At 47.6% G+C, this 26,964-nt stretch overlaps 1 protein-coding gene across 1 annotated transcript in view; it reads right to left on the bottom strand.

Moving 5' to 3' along the window:
- raraa (retinoic acid receptor, alpha a) overlaps window positions 1-26,964 on the bottom strand; it is a 118,390-nt gene that overhangs the window by 78,736 nt on the left and 12,690 nt on the right. The window contains exon 3 of the mRNA XM_086138191.1: window positions 2,657-2,831. The gene's annotated coding sequence lies outside the window, so the exon portion shown is untranslated. The remainder of the gene's footprint in view (window positions 1-2,656; window positions 2,832-26,964) is intronic.

Raw genomic sequence — 26,964 nt, 5'->3', positions numbered from 1 at the left:
AGTCCAGCTGAGGAGGATTTGGTGGGACGAAGAGAGTGGCGTGAGGTGGCGCATCCAAACAAAGGTTCATGACAAAAAAAGCATCTTTTCTCCGCTTTTTAGTCAGAAACCAACCCGTGTTGAGTTCGAATTTTGTAGCTTTCCTGGTCCCAAAAATGTTGGAGAACCTCTGATGGAGACAAAACAACAACAAACAAACAACACAGTAGTCTCGTTTTGTTTGGTTTGTTTTGGTTTTACTTTAAAGGCGTCTTACGCAATTTGCCCCCCCCCCCCCCCCCCCGCAGACAGCAGATGAAGTCTGCTCGAAAAATGAACAAGGACTTTTGCGACTGCGGCAAACTACTCAAGTGCAGCCCAAAATGAGAATAATAGGTGCCTCTTAAGAAGGGAGGAAATGAACAACTGAAAATCAATAAAGTGCTCGAAAGAGAGAAAAGGAGAGAGACAGCGGATGAGGCGCACATCGATTTTCGTAACGAGAGGCAGAGCGGAGGGCGGGCAAGAGCAATGACGGAGAAACCGGCCGACAGCTCCAAACACGGAAAGTGAAACGTACCAGATGAAAACAAAAAAGACAACACTCGAGCGTAACAAAGACAGACAGACGGGGGGGGGGGGGGGGGGGGGGGGGGGCTGTTGCGAAGCAGAGAGTGAGAGGAAGGTGCCTCCTTTACCTCCATCTCAATTTGCACAAAACTTTCATTACTACCAATTTGGACCAGGAGCCGTAGGCTGGGCCATTAGGCCAGCCCGGTATCAATCAGCCTAATCGCCCTCCCAGGCCGCTAAATTACAGCACCCAGTTGCTTATTAAAATTTGTCGCCTGTCTCCGACTGCTGGGGATGCGAACCCCCCCCCCCCCCCCCCCACCCACCACACACCAGACAAATGGCTTCTCAAGAAAAAGAAGCGGGAAGGAAGAATGGGACGGGAGAAGGTTAAAAAAGAAAAAGAAAAATGGGCTTGCTGAGACAGAGAGGATCACAGAGATGGAGTTGAGGGTGGGGGGCGATTATCTTACTTGATTTATACACTCAAGTAGATGTGCTGTGGGTTCTTGCACACACACTCGACATCCCAACACAACACACTCTCGCCGCCACATGCAGCCAAATTCATGCGCCCGGTCTTGTCAAAAGCTACACACACACACACACACACACACACACACACACACACACACACGCACACGCACAGTTGTAAAGGAGGTTTGCAAGAATGCCCTTTGCACACTCAATCAAAGCGCTCGCCAGATAAGACTCATGATGAATGGTGTAATTGAAGGCGGCGGCGGGGTAATGCAGCATCGCTCCAGGTTCAGAGAAGGGGGGGGGGGGGGGGCGGGGGGGGGGGCAGAAGAGCGGTGAGTAAATGATTAGCCCGTGGGATTTATTGTTATTGCCGGTATTATTCTCAAATCCTGACACCGCCTGCCTCACCTATTGTATCACGCCTCCAGATTTGCCTTTTGGAGAAGAGCATGACGGCGACTCACACTCGCGGATGCCGAGGTGGCATTTTGAAGTCGGCTCAACACGTCGCAAGGTCATTGAGCAAACGGAGCTCCAGGCCTTTGCGAAAACAACGACAGCAATTTCAACAACAAATAAAATTCGGCTGCTAAATTATACGCACAAACAGACGGGACGAGCCGACTGTTTTTTTTTGTTTTGTTTTTTCCTGCATGGAGACTTGCTCTTCATCTGTCCTCTGCCTGTCTGTGTCCATCTGATGACCTTGATTTACCGTGCTATACTTGTCGTCGCTTAATCGCTCTTAATGGATCGTGATTTGTGGCACATGAGGAGATCATCTCAATTAGGGAGGCTTGCTAAGTTGTTGACCTTCTCACATCGTTTGAACGAGTGAGTCTTAGGTGAGCAATTATTTACAGATTTAGGGGGGGTGTTAATTTTGTTGGACTTCCCCTCCTCCCAGCAAAAAAAAAAAGACACGGATGATGCCACACAACACAACTGGCCCTTGGAAAATCGCCCCTTGGCGGTCTGAAGGGACTTCATAGAAATTCAGAAGTCGCACACTGCTTAAAATGCAGCTAACTCAGTTGCAGAAGCACAGCTGGGATTTAAAACACACACACACACACACACACACACACACACGCTATGCCAACCGTGACCTCAGACAAAGCCTTTGCTGCAGATGCAAATAGAAGAGCATCATAGCTGTTGCTTTTGTCTCAAGGATTAAAGAGCATATAGTTTAAAAAAAAAAAAAAGAGCTAGCTGGCAGGGTGCAGCGATCCGAAATACGCGCTACGTTTGAAAAACAATTATGAAGCTTTGACGCGCTTTTATTTGTTAGCGCGAGAGAGATGGTGCTTTGATGCTTTGTTTATTGTTGGTGAGCAAGAATTCGCGGCGCGGAGGAGCATGCGGTTAGGGTGTCAGCCTAAAAGTGGAGCGGGCGCTAAGGTGGGTAACCGTAGCGGAAAAAAAAAAAAAACCAACCCATCACATTTTGTTGTGAACCCAATCGACGTGGACGGAAGATTTTGTTTCTTGTCGTAGTCAAATCATAATGTTGCCGTGACACAAAATTTCAATTTAGTCGCCTCGCAAGGAGGGGTGCGTTTGATTTATGCGGTGAGTGCGTAGCCGCTGCACTTAATCGCTCCACGCCGTTTCTTACCTCTGTTGATCGGCAGCGGCTTTCTATGTGTTGAGGTTCAGACTGATTAAGTGGCACGCTGTTCAGCCAAGTTGGCATCCGGCCGGCAGACTGCCCGCATGGATTGCTCGCACCCAGGCGTCTTCTGGAAGTCGAGAGAAGGTAGGCGGAAGGGGGCTGGAGGGGGGAGAAGAGGCTGGTGGGAGAAAGAAGAAAAAGGAGCAACATTAGCTTAAATGAAAGTTTATTAGCTGCATCAGTCAGTCAGGTGGAGAGGGGGATGCGCCCCGGGCCGTTCTCCACGCTTCTTCTCGCAATCTATTTCCCCCGCTCGCCCCCTCCTTTCACATACGTGTGTGTGCGTACTTGCGAGGGGAGGGGCAGGCATGACGGGAAAACATTAGCTCGTTGGCAAGCCGCTGGTATACCATCCAGTAATTGGCTCGGGTAACGGTCATGTCCAAACAAATGGTGCGCGGCCTAACCTTGTTACGAGCAACCAACTGCTCCGCCCTCATCTCGGAACCGTTGGACATTTTTCCGATTACATTTTTATTCAAACACACACAAAACGCGCTCGACCGATCAGACGACGCGTAACAGTCTGGGGGGGTTCTGGCACTGGAAGTGATAGACTACGCCGAACCATTGAGGGGAGGAGGCGCCATAGAGATGCAGGAAGAGGAGGAAGTGCCTTTTTTTTTTTAACACGTCCCTCCCTCTGCTCTGCATCCCATCACATGGCCGCCTGTCTGATAGCAAGCTGAGGCACTAATGTTGCTTGCGTCTGGATGATGTGTGCGTGTGTGGAATGGAAGTGTGTACGGCTCCATCATCTTGATGGTACGCGGATCGGGATGAGGCAAATAACGGGCGTATCGTGCAATGGTGTAGGCAGAGCGGTGTGTGTGCGTATGCGTGTGTGTGTCATGGCAGCCCCTCACTCAGCGAGCTATCATCTCCCACCAGACGGGCCCCACCGAGCTGACCCAGCTGGATAATGAGATCCATTATGATTTACGTGCCAAGAGGACAGCGAGAAAGAACAAAGACTCGCACAGACATCGCCGCGGTGTACATGTCGGGGGTGTGTGCGTGCGGATCTATTCACTGTATGCGCCGATGAGCTCTGCCGCAGTTTCATATTTCACGTCTCCATTGTGCGCGCCTTCGAGTGCGAGTCCGAGGACTTGGTGCCGGCGAAACCCGAGACTTGTCTTTTGCTCTATGTCCATTCTCTCTCAATTTCTTTCACCCTCTGGAGAAAAATGCAAGTTTACTCCGTTTCTCAAAACACACACACACACTCACACATCGCCCCAAGGGCCTTGGAGGCAAAAATCAAAAAGTGAAGCGGGGATGTGCCGCATCACAAAAAAAAAAAAAAAAAATGGACCACACAACCTCAGTTTGACTGATCGCTACCCCTGCACAGCACTGCAGCTTGCTGGGGGATTAGTCGCCAGGTATTTGTGTGTATATGTGCCCGTATGAGCGCGCCCGTGTGTGTGTGTGTGTGCTGGGATTTGTTGGTGGAGAGCTGCGCTGGCTGTCAGGCGGATTTCACAAAATCAGTTGGCACATACTGGTCGTGGGAGCCAACTATTTTGAATCAAACTCCTCAACTGTTTCAATGGGGGAAAAAAAAAAAAAAAAAAGAGTACAGAGATGGTTACGAAATCGACCCAATACATAAGCAGAGCACAAATGAGCCCCCCCTCTTCGTTCCAGAAATTCCCCCTTGCCTAAAAAAAAAAAAAGAAAAACCAACACATCAGCCCATTGAGAGCACAACGAAGAAAACAATGGCAGGATTCTCTGCTGTTCCTGCTCTGCTCTCGATTCAAATGACGAATTAGTCAGCCCAAATGTCAGGATGGAGACCGAGAGCAATGAAGGAGACATGTGGAGCAGGAAGAGGAATAGTCAATGGCTGACGCTCGGGAAGAGGAACGTCACAAGGGAAGACGGGCAGGTACTATTTAAAAAATAATAATAATACAAAATACCCTTTCAAACCTCGTTCTGCTCTTCTAACCGATCTAAAACTAAATAAATAAAGATTATTTTTAAGACCCCTTGTATGATGTATGACCTCTGGTATGCTCAAACACGCACGCACGCGCATTTCCATCATCAGGTGTGATCAGCGCGACTGTCCACAAGCCAACATTCGCTCATGCGTGACGACGGCGATGCGAAGGTGTATTCATCCTCACATGATGACACATTTCCCACAGCTCAATATTGAACTTTTAGACCACAACACACACACACACACACACAGGCGCGCACACGCAGGCGCAGGGTGAAAACAAGGTAGACGAGAAGGAGCTGACAAGTCCTGTTAAAATAAAAAGGTCAAACAAATTAAATAATCATCAGAGCGAATGAGAATGAACAGTGTGCTGGCTCAGTGGGGGTGCACCATGGGGGGAGGAGGGGTGTTGTCACTCAGAAAATATGTAGCACAATCATTGCTGTTAACTGAATTTGGGCTTTATTGCTCCATGGCATTTCTTGACAACTTTTTGGGAAAAATAAAAAGGTTTTCTTGTCTCCATTTTGCACATGCAACAATTGTTTTTTCAAGATCCCCCCCCCCTGCCCCCCACCCATGCATTTTCAACATTTCTTCCCACTGAGATACTTCAATGCCCTCACATGGGGGCAAGGAGAGGCCCACATCCAACACACGGATACTACAGTACGTGCAGTGACTACAATTTATTTTTTTTTTAAAAAAACGTTTGTAGCGTACTGGGAGGGCTGGAATGGATACATGACATTTGGAATCATTTCCATAAGGACATTGAAGTAAATTGAGATACGGCCTTGTACTACTGAACGATGTACTGATTGCGGGGATGGCGAATCTTTGTTCAGTCGCAACCCCCCCTCCCCCAAACACGGACAAATCCCTGCAGCAATCCCCTCAAATATTCAAGGTTTCATTTTGCCAAGAATATGCTATATTTTGACATGACTTAAAAGTGATTTGGAGAGCAGGGGATGTTAGTTTCATAACATTCAAGCTAGCCTCAAAAAAATAAAAATAAAGTGGGTTTTCGATGATTTCGAGGAGGCCTGTGTTGGATTTGCACAAGATTTTTTTTTGGGGGGGGGATTAAAGTCTTAGAATTCTCATAAATAGCATGTGAATTGTATCTCGTGTTTCTTTGGCTGGCGCAGAGAAGCCTACTGAATTTCATGGAATGTTTTTATGTTCAAAAGCACGCTTCGATCAAAAACCTCGCAACCATCTAGTCATTATCTCCATTCCGCGTGCGTCTGCAGAGATACGCTTTTCCTCCACCGAATGGTCAGCCGCTCGCTGTGCTATTTCCAACGTGTTTAGTCTGCTGGGGAGTTTCAAAGCCACATCCACGCCGCCGTGGCACGACTCGGGGAAGTCAAGTGGCCGATCAAACCCCCCCCGAGACGCACGCTGCGACCAAAATAAGTCCCTCGTGACGAAGCGCTAACACAACAACAAGCGCACCGTTAGATCTCGGCGGGACAGAAAAGGTGCGTCAATATTTCTCCGGCAACCCCCCCCGGCATCTGAACACTCCTTAACAAAACAGTTGTTGGCTCACAGTGGTGCCAAGCCTAATCACTTCCTTTAGCGCCAGGTGGTTCTCATTGACGGAGGCCCGACTTTTCGACGCGGCGGGACGCTCGGACGGAGGAAATTGGCTCCTCTGCGCGCGTTTATTGCTGACGAGCTGTGTCCAAACGCCGGCCGCTGCCCCCGCCCTCTTTTTTTTTATCCGAGGATCTTTGAGCCGCCTGTTCCGCTTTGCAGAAACATCTGTGCCCGCGCGCGTTCGCGCCCCAGTCCAGAGAAACAATTTCAACCACCTTTTTCCTATTTACGCCCCCCCCCCTCCCCGTTAAGCGCAATTCTGCGGAATTAGATGCAGTCTATGGAATAAGTGGAATCTAATTCATGGGCTGTTTTTCAGGGGCCGCCGCTTGCCGTGGTGGCCGCGCTAATAAAGAGGATGAAAGAGAAGTGTTAATCAAAACGGAGCATCTCATCTGCACAAAGAAGGAGTTGGAGGAGAGACCTCAAAGTGGCTCCTAAGGGATGTTTGCGAGGGTGCAGGGGGGGGGGGAGGTGGAAAGGAATCCGGATCATATTTGTCTGTTGTGCTATTATCTCGCTAAATGAACAGTGGCTCTGTAAACTGAGCTGTCAGTTCGACAAAATCCAGATAAAACGGGGCATAAATGCGAGTCCCTGGGCTCCGCCTCTAATAATTGCTCGGCAAACCCTCGGTAGGGGTGATCCCTCCTCCGCGAGCCGCCTTTGAATCCCTCCCGGGCTCGTCCGTTTTGGGATAGCGGCGCTAACGAGAAGGGTCTGATTAGATTTAAATGTCAAGAGAGATAGGACAATACTGTTATCTTCCAAATGATGGCCCATTAAAAGGCCCGAGCGTTGCACCTCCCTCCTCGACCTAACTCGACGCCAACTCCATTTATCATTCGGCGTCATTTTGAAGGGGCAGATTCCCTTGTTTCGGTCTCCTATCCTGGAATGCGCGTGGCATCATTTCAAATTAACTCATTCAGTACCAGCCAATTCTGGACCAAGTCTGAAAAGACGTTTAAATACGTCTTTGGGAGTTAATGAGTTAAGATGCATTTGTCGGTCAGTGAGTAATCGGAGAGGTTTTCATTGGGCCGCGAGATGACCCACAATTGAGACACCAAATCCATGTCGTTGAAAGAACCTAACATGCCGACGACCCTCTCTTTATTCTCGCTTTGTTCCCCACAAATCCGTTTTCTGCACGTCCGTCTTTGCGGGGTTTTTTTCACGACGGTGTTTCACATCATCCCCGATCTTTTGTCTTTACACCGACATCAAAGAGCTAAATGCACCGGACTTGATAGCGCCTACGGGGTTGAATGCAAAGAAGGCATTCAAGGCGCATTTCAGTCCTCCCAAGCAATCCCATGTTATGGATCGCACAGTAAATAGCTACCGAGCGGCCCGTTAAAGCTTTTCCTTACATGAAGACATCATCTAATCACGAACTACCCGGGCCAAATTTCATCAGCAGGAGCCATTGTTTCCGGCGAATGGTTTCAATCAGCTCATTTCAAGACCAGACTCGAGACGAGTAAAGTTAATCAAAGTGCCCGACGGTCTGGAAGTGTTTGAATAACGGAGGCACGAAAAGGTTAAAACGCCTAAAGTAGCGTATCGGCAGACATATTTCAAACTCACAGAAACATACGGTAATTGCGCAAACACATGTTATGTTGCAACCGGGGCCTCGCTGGAGCTCCCTGAGAGCCTCGAGCAGGCACGTAGCAAAGTCTGGAAAATACAAATAAGAGGGAGGACTGAAAAGCAACGGACAGCCGGAGAGAAAAGGAGGAGCCCAGAGTGTCATTTCTCTCTGTGTCGGCTCCCTGCCTCCCCCGTTCTCCCCCTCTTCGCAAGTCACCCCCCCCTCCCGCCCCCAAACCCCATCACCCCCGTGAGATGTGGCTGCTTCGTGGGGACAATTACCAACTGACACTTCATCATGAGCCGCGCGACAGGCGCTGACGGCCCTCGTCCAAACAAATGATGCCGAGGTCGAGGTTGCGGGCCTGCCTCCGAATCTGCCTGCCTCCAAGCCCCGAAGCACGACTCTGCACCGCATTAGCACGCACACAGACAAACGGACATTAAAAGAGACTCCGTTAAGAAAAACACATTTATCAGCATGCAGAGAGGGGTGGGGAATTGTGATGGAGAAACGGGGCTACGGGGCGCTACGGCGCCGTCAGCTCCCACACCCCCTCCGCAGTCATACGCGCCCGGCGAGATTACACATTTAAATGTAATCACACGATGGGGTTAAAAAAGCCAACAAGGCGAGATGGCAATCAATCAGCGCTGCGACAAATGCAGGAATCAATTAGCCTTGACGTCCCTCTCCCCGGGCGGACGATCCACTCGGCCCATTTGCCTTCCGCGAGGAGCCGTCACCTTTACACTCAGAGTTGGTCAACAACTAATTGCCAAAGGAGGAATATGGACGTTGATGAATATCATTTCCACATCAGTGAATGAGTCAAAAAATAAATAAAATGCACCACTGGAAAACCCAAAATCTCACTCCTCCCCAACGTCCAAAAGTCTCACGGTCGAGATGCACACCCTTCAACACACTTCCTTAACACCAATTGCTACTTTCCTATTAATCCAGGGCTTTGGCGCCATCTTGTGACATCTGGGTGTAAGTTCCACAGGCAAAAACAAAAAATGAAAAAACCCTGACTTGTTGGCGGTTCCCTGTACATGATAGTGAAACAAAAACCAAATAAACTTGCTGTTTGCTGTGCATGTCGGACTGGAAACAGAAAAAACATTTATAAGAGAAAGCGCCGCGTGGTCAGAGCACAGACGCCTGTGGCACGGTTCCTGTAATATCCGGGACTACACCTCTGGCTTACGCAAACAAAAAGAGAAATCTACTCCCCGTTGGCACGCCCTGGCACTTTCATTCATCTTTTCTCATTATTATGCGATTTCCTCCGCGTTTATCATCACATTCTTTCAGTCCATGGAACTGATGTTTCCCCTATTGGCCGACTCCCCCGTTGATAAATGTGTTTATGTGTCGACAAATCCCCGCGCAAGCCACCGTCTAAGATAAATAAAAGCCGAGCTGAGAGGTTTTTGGGGTGGGAGGGTAAAAATGAAGGGCAGGAGAGGAAGTGGGGGCGGGGGGAGAAGAGCCATGCGTCATGCTGGAGGGGCCCTTGAGAATGCTTTCAATCTTTCTGTCAATATTGCGGGATTGTGTATGTCGTCATTAAAAAGTGGACACATCCCTGTTTATTCATCAAAAGGACAGCTCCTTGTAAACAAGTTGGGTGTTGCACATGTGTGTGTGTGTGTGTGTGTGTGTGTGTGGCGCGTCTTTGAAAATGGATGGACGTCGTACAGTCATTTGGGGAACAAGTGATGGCGCGAGCTCACCGGATGCCTCCTTATGAATGTCCGCGCCTGTCGCTGTATCTAAGTCATTCAACAAGCGAAACAAAGCTGCTGCTCGCATGCCAAATTTGAATAAAATGACATCACCAGTCAACTAGGGAGAGCTGCTGCAGCACCTACCTTTTTTTTTTTTTAAATAACTATTTCCTTTGTCAACATTTGGAAGATCGTCAAAATGAAAACGAACGACTCGGGTTATTATCAAGGCACCACTATAGTTCGTTGTCCCTGCTGGGCCAAAATGAGACTTTATCGCACAATAGACGACGCCATCATCCTTCTTTTAGAGGACCATAAATGACACAAAAACTGAAATCGGAATGAAATTTTGACTGGCGACTCAACACACGCATACATGACCGAATACCGATATGGTGATACTGCATCACAAGAGACCATCAAAGACCTACTTGGTGTTTTCTTAAAAATGGTTGTTGTTGTTGGAGAAATATTGTGATATTATATTGAGTTACACTGTGCAAAAAACAAAACAAATAAATGATTCTATGCCATGATCAGGACCAAGAGTATCTTAACTCAAGATGCATAGTTGCCTCCTTAAAGACGAACAGGTGAGAGCGCCTGCATACATCAATGCCGCGCGACCCGCAGAGAAACAATCAAACAGCGATCGCAGGGGGTGCGCGCTTGACACGTAGGATTCATGTGCTAGTCGACATTGACCTGCCGCGGGGTCACTCGGGTCTCATTCCTGCACACACAGCCCCATCATCCGCGTAACTGGACACTAGCAAAACAGTGACACGTATACACGCACTCGCACGCGCACACATTTGTACACCGGTCACTCGGTCGAAAGGAAGACAGAGTAGCATCGCATCGGTTGCACCACATAGGTGGGCTGACATGCTGGGGAAAAAAAGACAAATGTCTTCAGTATGTGGTGTCGGTGTGAGAGCGACAAGGCGCAGTCGGCCAAAGTATAGAATTGTATTTCGCGGGATGTCCGTTACTTGCATATTTTCCCCCCCAAAAAAAACAAAAACCCAAGAATAGCAAGTATTCAAATATTATGCAGTTCCGTGTATTTTTCTGTTGACATTTTTGTACACGGCGTCGCTTCAAAAAGCCTGCGATCGCTCAGCCGGTGTCCTGTGTTCACCTAGCGCGCAGCAACAGGAGGTTACTTTCTACTCTGCCTCTGACAGCTTTGTGGTAATAATAGAGCGCGAGTGGCCCCCGCTAGCGCGAGTGGCATGCTCAGTCAAGTGAGACTCTGCCGAAGAGAAGCCACATCCACACGCGCTTCAAGGCAGCCAGCGTCACATCTAATGAGACCGCTGAGAGGGTTGCGGAACAGGAGGAGGGGAGGGGAGACGCGAGGGACAGAGACGACGGGACGGTGGAAGGGAAGGACGACGTCGAGCGGAGCACGACAAATACTGGGGCGGGGGGAGAAAAAAGAAGACCAAACTTTCGAGGTTTGGGATTGGAGGATGACTTGAAGCATTGCGAGTGCGGTTTGCAAAGGCAGCGGGACTATTCCCGTTGCTTGGGGGGGGGGGGCATTTACTTCTAAATCTGAACAAATCGGAAGTTTCCACATTAGAGGGTTGAGGTGCACCTCTGTGATTTAGCGGTGCTAAGTGCTAAAGTGTTATCCAATACGAGGCCATCAAGGCCTTGGGGCAGATACTAAATCTGACATATGAGCAAAAAAGAGATGAGAGAAAAGCGAACAAGGCAGATAAATGCAGTAAATTATGAAGTGAACAGGCATCCCCTCCCCCGGGGATGAGAGATAAAGAGTAGATTGGGCACACACCATCTCCCGGTAACTCGAGGAGGACGGTGATAAAAGCCATGACGGTGGAAAGTGATACAAAGCGCGGAACGAAACCCCTTCGTTCCCTTTCAATGGGAATTATTGAGAACATGTTCATAGTTGAATACTTCCAACTTAACTACTCGGCAAGAAACGCAACCACCGTTGTCCTAATTCACCGGGAATCCTAATCAGCGTGCCGAAAAGTCCCCGGTGTATTTTTGACATCAGCCTTTCAAATCAGACCAAAGTGTGTCAAACATTGAGGGATTCGGGTGACAATGGATGCATTTTCTTGATCTGGAACGAGGATTTCCACGAACCGTGCGACCGTTTGCACGAGCATCCGCTAAATGACGCTTGACCAAACCAACTACACGATCGGCTAAAACGGGGCCACGTGACGCACTGGCATAAATCGCCCAATCTCGACTGAATACGAACCGGAGCGCCTTGAACAACAGCCATTATGTTCACTTGCAACTTACAGTTAGCTAGCTAGCTATGCCTGCACCCTAAAAATGCAGACGCCACTGCTTAGAGTGCCTCATTGTCAGCCGCGAGTGGGTGCACGCTACGGTGAAGAAGACAGAAGGTCCAGGAGAACCCAAAGCAAAAATTCCAAGTGTGAACGCAAGATAACCGGATCAACAAGAATAACTTTCTGTTGGACGGATTCAGTTCCTGCATGGCTGCTCGCTGCCCGACTCCTCGCACGGCTCTCCACAAGCCACAGTTAATCCCCGTACAGCCAGAGGAAGGCCTCAAAGTCATCCCGCGGGGAAGCCGAGGGGGGAAAAAAAGGGGGCAGTGGATGACTGCGGCGGACTCTTCAGAAGTGGGTGCGTAGGAGCTCCGGTGTTGCTGTTGGACGGTGACCTTGCTGACCAGCTGCACGGTCTCCCGGATCCGTCGGCCTCCCAACCCGCACTGCGTCCCTGCTTGCGTTGGCACGAGCACCGAAAGTTGGGGCGGAGGCTCTATTCGCGTAACGCTGAGGTTTCGACGGGGACATCTCGTTCTCCATCAAACGAGGAGGACTATTTGGATGTTGTTTTCCAGATCTTTAAGTGGATTCATTCGGAAACACGACTCCGTTTGCCACATTGGAATTGTTAGGAGGTGCGCTTGATTGACATTTGCGATATCGAAGCCCTTATCCGCAAGTCTCGGACGCCTTTTGCAAACAAGGAAGAGCCCTTTCGTTGATGTCTGGTCACCAGTGACTACTGTAGTTTATGTCCGCCCCTCTCCCTCTCTCCTCAGGGATTCCCCAGGGTTGTCCGGAGCACATGTGTTTTGCTTTAGCTCGAACGGAGCCCTATCTCAACCCGGAGCAGAGTGCGGCCTTTGTCAGTGGCACCATTAATCAAGTGTCCTTTAACAAAAACAGAAAACCAGATGAGAGACAAAGGGAAGAGACTTGGGGCGGCGGGGGGGCTTTTATTTAGGTGGGGGGTGGGAGAGGAAGAGAGGAATGAGGAGGAAGGGGGGGGGGGTGCTTGACCCAGATAGACGCCTTTAATAAATCAAGCGGTAACAATAATAAGCAAAGTTTTCGCGTGGCTTGACGGATTAATCGGGGAAGGGAAGGGAGTCTTTTTCTTTTTCTGTTTGATAGTAATTGTGAAAAGGCTCTGGAGGTCGAGCTTTAAGGTCGAGGTCCTGCATGGTGCAAAAGGATCTCAGCGGATGTTTGGATTAATTAAGGAATCAAGTCTCTGTAGAGGCTGCCCGGATGCCAATATAAATTGCCGTACGGCCAATGTAAATTGCTATATAGCCAACGACATCGCGAGCCGTCGAGGCGGAGTATTAGCTCAAGGTTTCCACGAGCCACAAGCAGGCCTCGGGTAGCACGAACAAGATACAATCCTGCACAACGCATCGGCACTTTGGTTGGAATTTTGGTCCCTTAACTTTAGTCAAAGCGCACTTCCTGAGCCACAACATTTAGTGTAAAGTTGTGTTTACACATTTATGTGGTTTCATTGTTATAAGAAGGGAAACATACTGTAGATACAATTTGGCCCACAATTAACACAGCTTTGACAGTCCTGCATTATAAATTCTGTGTTGGGTTGTTTTCGGTCAGTTTTTTTTTCCCCCAGGTAGGTACAAATTGGGATAATTTTGATATTAACTGCTTTCAGAAACATTTAACAAATTCACAAGTAGGTAATAAGGGTGAGGGGAAAAAAGTGCAAAAAAAAAAAGGCTTAGCATGTGTTGGCAGTGCCCAGAGGCAAGTTAAACATTTGCCTTCCCTCATGGTGATGCCATCTTACAAATATATGATCAAGCAGATAGATATTTTCTTAAATATATGTACATCAAAAGTATTTTACACACACACACACACACACACACACACAGCAACACAAGGTGAACTACAGGATGTGAAGGAGCCCTTGGAGACTCTTTGCAAGGTGCCGATCGATGGGCGATGAGTGTGGACAGCGAGGCTTCGGGATCGATGGGGGGGCCATTATTGAGATGGGACGACTGGGAACTGAGAAAGGAAGTGCGTGTGTGTGTGCGCTGATGAGTGTTCATCGAGGGCACTTGATGCTGTCTTCTATACCTCGTTTGGTGAGAGGTTTTACTTCATGCGAGCGAGTGCTTAACACACACGGCAGTAACAAAGGCATGCGGGAGTATATAGTACAGCACGCGGCGCGCGCGGAAGCTAATGGTGTCCCCGGAGAAACGGGGTGGCACATCCTCATCCCATTCTGTCTGCACAACCTGCTTTTGTTCCCAATATCTGTTTTAGCTTCTTCAAAAAAAAATTCTATTCCTGATGATGTTTTTGTGGGACGATACGCAGCGTGACGCCCGCCGCCTTTGTTGCACGTTACGCGAATATACATGTGACATAAAAACCGAATCTTGACTCCGCGGCGCCGTGCTCTTTTATGGAGGATGTCAAATTACGCTTGCGCAAATGGTACGGTGGTGACATAACCACCCCACTTCCTGTGCTACACCATCTCGGTACGTATGCCACGGAAAGAGTAAATGGCACATTCGTTGAACTGTTGTTACGAATTCAGGGCAGCATGGTGAGCAAGTGGTTAGGACGTCTGTGTCATAGTTCTAAGGTTCAATTCTTGGCGGGGGGGGGGGGGGGGGGGTTGCCTCCTGTGTGGAGTGTGAGCGTTCTCCCCGTGCTTGTGTTCCAAAAACATGCATGTTAGGTGCATCGAATACTTTAAATTATTGTACGCGAGTATGATTTTTTTTGTGTGTGTGTGTCTATATCGGCTCTAAATTGGCGGGCAAACAGTCCAGGGTGTCCCCCCCACCTCTTGAAAATGGATGGATGGGTGGTTACAATTCATGCATTGCGCTGGCAAAACGACCACACTTAAATATCAGAGGGAATCGGAAGCAGCTCCGTTTCTATTTGCGGTCCACTTCGTAATGACAATAACATCAAAGAAACCGCTTCCAGCTTGAACTCCAGTCGCATGTCTCAAATCGGACAAACTATAACTGGCACACGCAAGAGGAAATTCTTGGCTGGGCCCCCCAAAATGGGACCGCGGAGACCATTCAAAAAGTTCACAGATGTATGTCGGAAGTCTTCTTTTTCACCGTGCCACATATGTGGAAAAAGCATCACAACAACCAGACGGCATGAAGCATCCGACTACTGCCGACTAAGATCTGTGCTTTATAATATGTATCGTAGTGCGACGGTAAAAACACCGTTGCAGTAACCATACGCAGTATTTTTTCAATGCTATTTTTCAACCGGACTGGACAAATATATTCATAGAATGTGCAGCACTAATTAGAGTTAAGGAGGTTCCTTCAGCGGGGTGTATGAAATTCAACTGAGGTGCCATGTTGGCTCTGGCTAAGGTAGAACATTTCTGAGGCTGACCAAAAAAAAAAAAAAAATCAAATAAATAAATTCACATGCAATTTATGAGCTCAGCTCGCCGTTCCCCATTGGTTTGAAAAACCAGAGCAGGCTGTAACAACTATAGGCCGACTGGGCCAGTTTGTAGTGGGCTTTCTGTTTCAGCAATCTGGCTTCTCTTTGGCTTTGGACCTGCACCAAGTCAGGCTGCACAATACTCCACTGTGTTTGGCGAGCAGCAAAGAGCAAAGTGCATATGAAGACATGTGTTGTGCGTATGTCAGGACCTGGATGGTAAGCTTGAGTGTATTTTTGTTTTGACGCCATTCCGAGAATGTGCGTTGAGCCTCCATGTTGGATTGGAAGGCAGGCCTCCCATACGGTATGTCCATCGATAGTTAGTTACATCATGATCACGGAGGCTTTTTTGCTGCCTCGGCACATGCATTTTGGGAACCTTGGCAGGAGTTTCGACCCCCTGAGGCGGCGATAGAATGCTGTTCTTGGAACGCGACGCGGGGTCAATACGCCAGGAATAAAATATATCGGCTTAAACGATCACGGAAGATGAATGACAAGTGCGAGCAGAGTATACCGTAGAGGTAAGGTGAGGAGCGCCGGCTGCACGTGTACCTTCAAAATATACAGTGGAGCCTCCCCTAGTTGAAATTTGGAGTTTAAAATTAAAAGCAAACGTATACCTTACGTGTTTTCGAATTTTGGACATCAAACTATGAATGCATGACAAGCATATCAATGTCTCTCATTCGGCATTAGGATTGACTGCGTGGAAGTTTGGTCATTGTCGGCAGTGAAGATGAAGACCGCTATGTTAACTTCTCAGCTAGCCACTAGCTGGTTAGCAGACAAACGGTAGTGAGTGTTGTACGTTTTCACATCATATTGCTTTTTGATTCATTTTAGTAGCGGGCAGCGGGGGAGTGTTTCTAACTAAATAATAATAGTCCGATTAACCCAAAAAAAAAGAACAATGTTAAAATGTTAATTAAAATATTGACTTTACAGTTATTCAAGGTTATGCAACAGTAACAATTGACACTTTGGAATATATATATATTTTTTCCAAATGGCTAACTGTATCCTGCTTTGAAGATTCCATTCAATTTCCCTCAGGTTGCAGAAACACAGTCTGGTCATGTAATGGCCAATATGTATGGCAACATGTGGGAGGGAAAAGGGGGGGCGGGGGGTGTGACTGCACCGCCCAGCCTGCTTGCCCACCACAGGGAGTTTGTTTTTGTTTCTGGCTGCCAAGTTCCTGTCAGGAGGCGCCCCAAAGAGCAACTGCAGACGACTCGGCACTGGCGGCTACACCCTCTCGTCTATACTGTACAGCGGGCCCCGGGCTTTTCTGTGCTGCCAATCGGGCCGTTGCTGTATAGCAACAGTGCTATCCAAGAAGGTGCCATCAGCGACTCCAGATATCATATCACAGCGTGCTTTGAAGCACTCCCCCTTTTTGTTTCGTGTCATGATTTCTAAAAAAAAAAAAAAAACGAGTTCTAACAGAATTATGATTCCCACTGTCAATGGATTAACACGAAATTGCACTTAAAACGGTCGGGATGAAGCTGCACTTTATGAGGTAAGTTGTTAGGCTGCGGGGGATCGTAAAAACAGAGCGTACAAAACATACAGGAGGTTATGGCTATTGTAAAACCTGAGCACCACAAAATGAACGCATATTTAGGCAAGCGATTGCGGAAAAGAAAAGGCGGAAGAAATAAACGATTCAGTAATTCCTTAATAAAGTGGAACTAAGGCAGCGTGCTGTGGGAAATTATCCACTTAAATGGTCTAATATTTATTTTTCTTCAAATAAACGATCAAAGACAGCAATGTACAGTGTCGTAAATGGCATCACAAATGCTCTTTTCACTAACCGGGCGCAGATTTCACACTAAGTAGAATTTAAATTAAATTCAGATTATTTCTTTCTTAATAGTTGACGCCAATGTGATGACAGCAAAGTTGAAGGATCGCCGTTAAAACATTCCGAAAGCCTCATTCCCTCACAGACGGACGGATCTTTTAAAACCCTTGACACCGACTCGCGTCACGTACGTAATGAAAGCCACATGCAAAGTGCCACCCATTGGCTGTAATTGAAAGCACGGCGGCAGTTCGTCAGCGTGTACGGCATGCGCGGCAGTCGTGCCACGTGCGCGTATGCCTTTTGTGGAGGAGAGATCCCGACAGAAGAAGCTGTGAGATCCAAGTAGGCGAGACAGACGAATGGCTTCCTCTGTCTGTCTGTCGAGAGAGAAAAAAAAAATTGGGAAGGAGCAAGAGAGAGGCAAGTGTGGATGGGACGATGGTGGCTGCGGTTGATGGCACAACGAGGAAGAAAAGGCCGGAAGCCATACATCGACTCCTTCATTTACAAGCCACGTACGTGCACATTACAAAGGAGTCTCGTCACATTTTGCTTCAAAATTTTTCATCACCATATTATGATGAGACTCTTAAAAAAGAAAATTGAGGCATACCTGTATTTATTCCGACACTCATTCTATTCGAGTAAAAATACATCGCCAGTTTCCTCATAATCTACCATAACTATATTCTACGAAAACTGCATTTATTTTTTTCTCATATGACATATTCTGTTCATGACAACTTTATTTTTCAAGATTATCTGGCCGTGTCAATTTAAAAACAAAAGACTCGGAATCCTGTTTCTGAAGCACTTGACTGAACCAAGTCTCCGCATTTGGAGTTTTGTGGCAAATTCAGTTGGTCCGGGAATGCTCAGCGGCTCTTGCTCAATCTCAAACACCAAGCAAATGCCTTAAATGACCAATCTAAACAAAGCAGGTGATCCCCAAAAGGTCAGGCTTGTTGATCATAGCGTTGCTATGAATAAAAATACAAATTTGGAAGAGTGCGGGAACTTGTTAGAGAGACAAAAAAAAAAAAAAGAATCGAAAAAGAAATCTGGCTGTACAACAACGCACCAGGCATTGATGATTTGAACCCGTCCAGGTTGAGGTCAGGTGGCATTCAAAATGTGAAGCATGGAAAGGAAGTGGGGTGGGGGGGGACCATTCTGAAAAGGCAGGAGTGCCACGCTAGACAACGAGGGAGGCGGTGGGCTGGTGAGGCAGACCGCCATGACCTACAGCACGCCGAGTGTGAATCATTGGAGGCATGTGTTCCACATCAACCGCCGGGGCCACTTCCCAACCCACTTACAAGTCGGGATCTAAATCATGACAGGAAGGAGGGAGAGCGACAGAGAGAGAGAGGGTGAATGGAAGGGAGGCTCTTTAGGTGAAGATAAAAATCCCAACCATGCTTTGCGAGTGCCAGATCGTGACAGTGAATTTGAAGACATGAAAGGACGGAGTATCCCCACCAGAAATCACAAGATAAAAACAGTGATGAATGCATTTAGAGTCGAATGAAATAAATTGTTTCGTCAGGATTTTTTGCGCCACAATCGCGAGGGGAAAAGCATTTTAAAAAAGGGGGCAAAGGTAAGGCCTCTGCACTCATTCTGTTCCCGATTTAGTAAGACTTTGTAGGAGGGATTCCCTCTCGGCGCGGTCAGGAAAAAGAACAGGATGGCACGAGGCGACACATGGCATGAAAGGGGGCACGGCAGGAAATGAAAAGACAAGTGGGTGAAAGCTCAGTGGAAGCAGCTCCAGTCCAGGAGAATGACGCCATTGTTGCATGGCAGAAAGGGAAAAATCAATTCTTTTGCTTTCCCTCATCACTCATTACTTTGACAAAACAGGATATTATTTCAGTCTTGCCTCAGAATAAAGAGCAAGAAATCAGTCCAGACATGAATGAGCTTTTTTTTTTTTTTAATTGGTCCTGATGGAGCCACATGTACCAATTCCGAAGTCGCAAATCAAGGATTAGCCTTGACATTTACACAAATAATTTGCTTACCCAAAGCTTTATGCGGCTATTGGTTTGGAAAACGCGCTGAAGGAAAATACTCCGAGGCTGTCAACATTAAATTGACGACTCTACTCTCGCCCTTCGATTTGGCAATATTAACGAGGAAATGAGGGAAAATATCACAAATGGACGCCGACTTCCTCTCCACGAGCGACGACCTTCGACTGGCTAGCTAGCGGCTAAACACTTCGCAATACATGATGCGGAGGCGCTCCCCGAAGTCACGAACCCTCGCGAATCAGCCGCTGTCTGTCTGGAAGCGCGTTTACAGATCAGAGTCATCAACTATGAACAGCAAATATAGCAGGTAGATTAAGATGCGTATGGAGAGAAAATAAGTCCATGAAGCACCACGAAGCAATTTTTAATCCACATTGCCCAGCACTCGTAGCTCCGAATGGAACAAATTGGTGTTCACCCACAAAAGAAATGTGTCAAACAAATCATAAAAAACAATTTGGCAGTCCCATAATGACGATCAAGGTTTCTGTTCAAAAGCAAGATGGCATTTGATACCAACATAAAAGTGGAGGGGTATCCAATTATGCGGCGTTGACGGGAGCGACAAATTCGGGCTTACCCCCAAAACGTCAATCACCCTGTATTTGAACGTGGAAATCTCCCCTCGAATCGATTGCGGCTCTAAGCTCTGAGAAATGTGAAGAAAGAAGGAGCGGCGGCGGTGGGGGAGATGTGAAGTGCTTTGTGCTTCCTTAGCCACGTGTTCCGGCTTCAGTGACTCTCCGGCGTCTCTCACTCTGCCTGAAATCACCCCCGCCGTTTAATCCAACAGCTCGGACCTTCTCGCTCTCGCTCGGCATCATGTGAAAATTGGAGTAAAACGGTCCTTTTGTGGTCGGACGGCCACGGCGGTGCTTATGACCGCAACTCAATTTACTGCAATGTGAATCAGGTGGCAGTGGAGAAATCCCATCGGCCCGTCGCGGACGGAAGAAACACAGAAGCGCCTTTATGGAAAGACGCAGACAAATCGAGCGCGCTGCCGTCGCTCCACGGTCGCGTCGCACGACGATTTGCGCTTGATTGTAAAGACACGGAGTTATTAGTAAGCTGTGAGTACAGATGGGCGCTCTGAGCATATTCGATTTCATGGAGGCGACCGCGGATGGGGTCATGGTCAGACTTGAAAGATGTTTATCTGTCAGCCGCGTCTTTGGCGCCTCGTATTAGCGTCTTGGGAATCAAGACCCAGAACACGATCAATAACAACCAAAGCCATTTATGAAATAGAATTTGTGGAAATCACCAAGAACGTGACACAACGAGGAAGACGCGTTTCTGAGAAAGGCTATAATTCCATTACAAGGGAGGAAAGAAAAAACACTTTTTCTTGACCCTTTTTTTAAGCAGGAAATCAATTTCATTTTTTTTTTACCAAGAAGAAAGCAATTGTCAAACAAATAACGTCGCACACATATTAACGGCAACTGTCTCCCCCCTCCCCCCCACAAGGTCCACTTGGTTACAAAAGATGGGCATTCTCGGACATTCCCTTGATCGATGATTGTACAGATCTACAGTGATTCATTTCTGGATTTCAACATTTTGGAACAATTTTAGATCCTGGAACATACTGTATGAAAGGAAGTTTAAAAGCTTCACAGGCTCTTTTCTTGATCCAACTTCCAACTGCAACATTGCATTTAGCGTGATAGAAAAACGGGGGCATTCCTGTTCCCAGATCAATTCGACCCCCCCCGCTGCTCCAGTTTGTCTTCTCGGAAATGGAACGGGGGGGGGGCAAATAGAACGCAGACAGAAGCGTCACGGTGATTGGAAATTCATTCGCCTGCAGCAATAAGATGCACGATATCGGAATGTGTGTCGGCCGATCAACTGGCTCGGGCTTCAGTCCTCCTGGAGTCCTGATCTTATTTCCTTCCTTCCCTCCATGCCCTGCCCCCCCCCACTTCCTGTTTGTGGTCTTAAGTGTGTCTGAGACACATGACCAAGGGCAGTCTGGAGGAAAAGAAAGGGTGAAACGGGGTTGACTTTATGCAAATGGGACCCAATTTACCACACGGGAAGATCTCGATTGCTGAGGGACCCTCGTTTTCGGCAAGCGCGGGTTTGGAATGGGAGAACGGCGGCAATCTCACTCAATGTCTGGCACTTGAGACCGCCATTTGTGTGACTCGAAGAGCGGGCGGCTAAAAGGGTTTGATCGCGGCCACTTTCGCGCTCGGGTGAAATCAATCATCGGCCGTGGGACATACTGTTACTCAATGTGACAGCGCCAACCCGCCACTGCCAATCAGGGGGAAATAAATGAGAGTCCAGGTGTCACGTTACTTGGGAATGGCAGCCCAGCAAACACGGACGATCACAATCCCCCGCCCCTTCAACTATCTGGCTTCAATGGATTCCAATCAGCAGCCATAAACGCGCATACACACAATAGGAAGCTCTCTCGTTGAGGCTCTCAGCGGTGGAAACCCCCTTAAGTCACACATGGATCACATGACCTCTCTCGACACGGGAGGACAGGGATCCCAGTGGAAGGATGCAAACTCGCACGCGCTCCATCCAAGACCGCCTTTCTGCGTTAGTCATCCAAACAGAACAATGAGGAGGGTCGTCACGTGATTCCCCACCCCCAGTGGGATGGTGCAAATCCACATTGACCGATAAGAGGAAGAGGCAGATGCCGAAAAACGGACATGAAAGTAGACAATGACTTTGCCGTTGCCGTGCTTCTGCAATTTGGGATCAAATATTCACGGCGGACTCATTGAAACGAGCGCGACGTACAGCCGACGGTTATAAAGATGTGATTTAATGTTTGGTGCATAGCGGTAGTTTGTTTTCTTCAGTGAGTTTCATTGTTGAGGGTAATAGACCTCCAGTTGTTGCTGTGCTTTTATGATACCCCGGCAACAATCGGCAAAATGAAGAACGAGAAAAGTCAAGTCCACATAAAACGCGTCGTTCGCGGTGATGTTCATCATTCCTTACGGCCGAGCGCTCCTTATGATAAAACCATCTTTGCCGTCATTACTCAGCAGGCACAAAAACGCAAGCCTGTTAATGTAGCCGTAAAGTGTTGACAATAGATTTCGGAAAGGACAGTGGCCCTCCAAATGGTCTTTCAAATGCAAATGAGGGGAATTCGTTGGCTTTACGGGGCCTGGTTGGAAATGATTTAGGGCGTCGACGAAGCTCTGTGGTCCTTTATGTTTGGTCTAGTCACGGGGGCTCATATATCACCCTGATCATTCATCAATTAGCATCTCCTAGCCACCTGTCGAACACATCCTCGCACAAAACATTTCTGCCCTCGGGCCAGGCGCTATACGACGCTCATCACCAGCAACGCTAGAAAACACAAAAGCAGATTACATAACAGCGGCAAAATATCCCCCCCCCCCTCCCCACGACAAATGCGCCCCTCTTTGAGTTGTTATTGATTTTCACTTGAACAGCAAGTTGTTTTTTAATATATGTTGATTCTCCATAAGACACTGCAAAGGAGAATTGATGCTGACCTTGAAGGGGAATCAATGAGCGATTCAAATAACTTCAATGCACATCCCTCTCTTGTTTTTAGAAGCAATTATGTGTGCCTTATTGATACTAGTGTTGTCTGTGTTTGTTGCCATCAATTGTACTAAAAAAAAAAAAAAAGTTGTTTCAAGGTTTATAATTATGGTAACATTGGCAGTAGTTAGCCCGTTTATGGCATTTTGCTTTGTCTCAATACCCGACATGCACTCGGCTTATTTTAGGAAGAATTGTTATCCGCTGACTGTCTTAGTAGCTAGTGCTTAAAACTGAAAAGTCGGATCACTTGGAAATCGAGGCACCGCTGTGCAAATGTGGTGGAAAATTACACAATATCAAGTATGTGAAAGGTAAGTGCAAAACGTGAAAAAAAAAAAAGAAAAGTTGTGTGTTGATGTTCCACCAGGCTTTCTGATCTCAGCGCCCGGAGCCTCCCGAGACGCAGTGTGATGGGAGCAAAGGCAAATAAAATATTTCTCAAAGACTTGAGGAATTTTAACTGCTGCCTGGCCGAGCCCTACAGATACCCATTTTTGGAGATTTGTATGCAAATTTTCACTTTCATGCAAAGCCCCTCGCTGGCACTCGACAATCTCTTTCACAGCCTTTTTTGTCAATACCTCAAATCCCAGCACCGCCCCTTGATACCCACTTACGAAAGCCCTTCACACCTTTTTTTTTGTTGTTATTTGGAAATAATACTAAAAAATGTCGTTGACGAGTTAAGTGGTACAAAAATTTAGGCCTAATCCGTCAAACCACAATGTAGGGACATGGACAAAGTAGATTTGCCAAAGCTCCACATTTCGCAGTGTTCCTTCACTATTTAAGTCGCACTCTTCATGCAGCTTAGCGGTAAAAATTGTTCAATCAGTCTTGAATGAGACGTTAAAGTTGAGACGAGGAAGGGAAAAGGAAGAGGTTGGTTGGGCGGCATCCAGGAAACAAAAACCCAACATTCAAACCTGGGATGCTCTCTTGTCAGGTCACACACGCACACGCGCGCAATTTATTTTGGAATTTGGCACTTGAGCACCTAGAACAATGAATCTGTCAGCAGCTGGTTGGTCCCTCCTTGTTTTGTGCATAATCAATACTGTGGACCATCCGTGCGATCCCCTTGTTCCTTCATCTACTGTCGATCCCTTGCTTCCAAGCTTCTTGGCACTTCAAAGTACATCAAGCAGCTGCTTCACTCTCCAATCTTCAAAAAAAAAAAAAAACCTTTCACACCTACGTGTCACCTGCTGAGTCAATTCTGTGCGCAGAGTGCTGAAAAATATCCAAAGGTCTGTCGCTCCCACTGCACCGTGTCTGCACGCTGTGCCTAAGAGTGTGATGTCGGGAGGCCTGTTGCTCACTCCACTTGGAAGCTGCGATGACACCATGTCCAAATTTCAGTGAGCAAAACAATCATGGTACTATGATGACGTCGCTAAAATAAATGATTAAAAAATAATAATAATTCTCTCTCCGTCCATTCATCCATTTTCAATACCGCTCATCCTGTTGAGCGCGATCGGCGCGGTTGAGGTGATCTGGATCCACACTGCCTGCATCGAGTATTACCACGACATCACCGCTGACTTCAGGTTAATTACCCGAATTCATTTCCATCTGCGGTCTCGCCAAAACCAAAATACAGCCACACTTTTCACCCCGGGTGAAAAAATATCGCTGTCATCTGGGCTCTCTTATTCACCGTTGGATTCTCCTCATCCTCGTTTGCCGTCACGGCGCACACCAGATGCGAGATGCCGAAAGACAACAACAGCGATCATGAAAGTCTGACACCTGATTTGTGATCGAATCACATTTACGATCAATGAATTCCAGAGGCTACGTGGAAGAAAAAGAATCCTCACACTTGACTGCAGACAAGGAATGTGCATAGCTGGACAAAATATTGCCTGAGCGAGATAAAGGCTATCCACGGGGTGCTGGTCGAAGACGGCAGGAAGGAGGGAGGTGATGGGCGACCAGGAAAAGGCTTGACCTTTGGGGGCCGATAGGTGATTAGTAACATTTATCATCGCTCCAAAAGCTGCTCAATCTCTCTGAAGGATTCAAGCGCATTTCTGTGTCAAAGCAGAAAAGGAGCCTACCACTGGCAACCAGATGCCCTGTGTTTATGACACGGACAAATATTGGAATCCCTAAGTGGAAAAACATGTCTCGCTGGCACACGGCAGCGGCGGCAAAACGTGACATCATTTACACGATTTAATGAGCGCGGCCTGGGTTGGATCACAAGTTTAAATAGTCGGCGGTGCCAACATAAAGCCGAGTATTTCATGCGTCATGAGCGGGGCTTATGACTCGGTTTCGTTCAAAACCAAAACAATGGTCGGAGGATGAAGAGACTTCGGTTGTGGTTGAAAGGGGGAGGCTTACGTCTAATGAAAGCCAGGCAAGGTATCTCCGAGGCAGGCAAGCTACGGCTCAGTCACACTCATATTCACATGGAGGAAATGACAAAGAGGCCATTGAGAGCAGGAACCAGATTTGGCTCAAAGTTATCGGAGTCACTCCGCCCCCGCGCCCCGGCGGGGAGCGGGCTGACAGTGTCCCGTTAAATTCGCTGGACGAGTGGACAGAGTTCTTGGGCTCGGAGCCAAACAAGAATGAGAAAATGCTGCTGGCACGGGGGGCACAAATAACAAACGCTTATGCAACAAGCACCCTTCGAATGATTTCATAATTAAAACAAACAGAGCCGGCCAGTCGGCAATTAAATACAATAACGTGCGCGATGCTGCCGGACATTTGGACACGCATATTAAACAAATTGGAACTGACATTTCAATGTCATTTCCCACACTCTGACGTGCGTCCAAATACAAGTTCAAGAGCATCCGTCTCTGAACAAGGCAGCAGAGGGATTTGGGGGGATACTCACATTTAGGGCTGAAAACAAATTAATCAGTTTACAAATAAAAAATAAAAAACATCGAGGCAAAATCTCCACCCCGATGCCTCGAAGTGATCGTATTCCATGTGAACTAACACGTAGCGTTCGGTGTAGAAATAAGTTGGCACACGGCAGCGAGTCGGAGAAAAGGGGATGTAATATCTCACTTAAAAAATAGAAGATAAAGTAGAAAATGTCCACCAAAAGGGAAAACTAACTGACAGACCACAACAGCACGTCGACGGCTGACAAAGTCAATCACTAACACGCCATGAATTGATTTATGGAACAAACTGTCACAAAAGAACATGAAATAAGCAAAATTCATGCACACGCTGCTACGGCCACGACTTGACGCCCAAGCACTCAAAACACAGACTGGGTAATGGTTAGCCGGTTAACAGCCAGCCGCGAAGCTGAGTTTGCGGCAGCCGACTCTCCGCCGACTGCACGTTAAATCGTCATTTGAAGCAATTGAGGCACTGCTTGGCCGCCACCGGCAAAGATGTTGTTGATTCGGTCTTAACTAGCGTTGTGGTCTGAGGAAGAACAACATGGCATCAGTTTCTGGGAAGCTGAGCGAGAGCCACGCAGACCTCCGATTTGACACAATTCCTGTGGGCAGCATTTTTCTGTTCAATAAAACACTGGCAGAGAAACTGTCCCCGGTTCATAAAACATTCATCACCATCATCATCAATTGCTTATTAATTTTCCCCATCGTCGATGCCGATGACTGACAGGAGGCGATGTAGTTAAATGTATCGGGGATACTCGGTTCCGAAAAAAAAAAAAAGGTAGGCAAGGAAAAATGCGAATGGCTGAATGCAAGTCAAGCAAAGAGCGGGCTGGAACAGTCGCAACACATTTCAGACATGTAAGGTCTGGAAACAACACGCTTGGGGCACCCGCCTCCATTTAGATGAAAATGCACCTCGACGTGAGGAAATAAAACCATTTTGAACCCCCCCTCTTGCTACCAGGCGGCCTCCTGTAATGTGCCCGGTCAATGGACTGTGGGTCTATTCAACTGCAGACAGGCCTCAGCACAGCTATAAATAATGTAGGGCAGCTCGCATGAAAACCCTAATCACCATTGTGCTGTCAGCCAGCAGACAGGACCGCTTGTTTAATTTACTGCAACGCATCTGTCTCGGTTCTGCCCAATTTAATTCCGCAATTTCAATGAGCAACTTCTCGAGCTATTGATCAATATCCTTTCCTGCCAATGCCGTGAATCAACAAAAGTGCAATCTTCATACATCTCAGTCGGTGCCAGCGCGCTTGCGTACTA

The sequence above is a fragment of the Hippocampus guttulatus genome, chromosome 19 (genome assembly GCF_054856545.1).
Source record: "Hippocampus guttulatus isolate MCC_2025c chromosome 19, RoL_Hgut_1.0, whole genome shotgun sequence".
Taxonomy (NCBI): domain Eukaryota; kingdom Metazoa; phylum Chordata; class Actinopteri; order Syngnathiformes; family Syngnathidae; genus Hippocampus; species Hippocampus guttulatus.
Note: the sequence above shows the minus strand (reverse complement) of the source record. Positions and strands in the feature narration are given on the sequence as shown.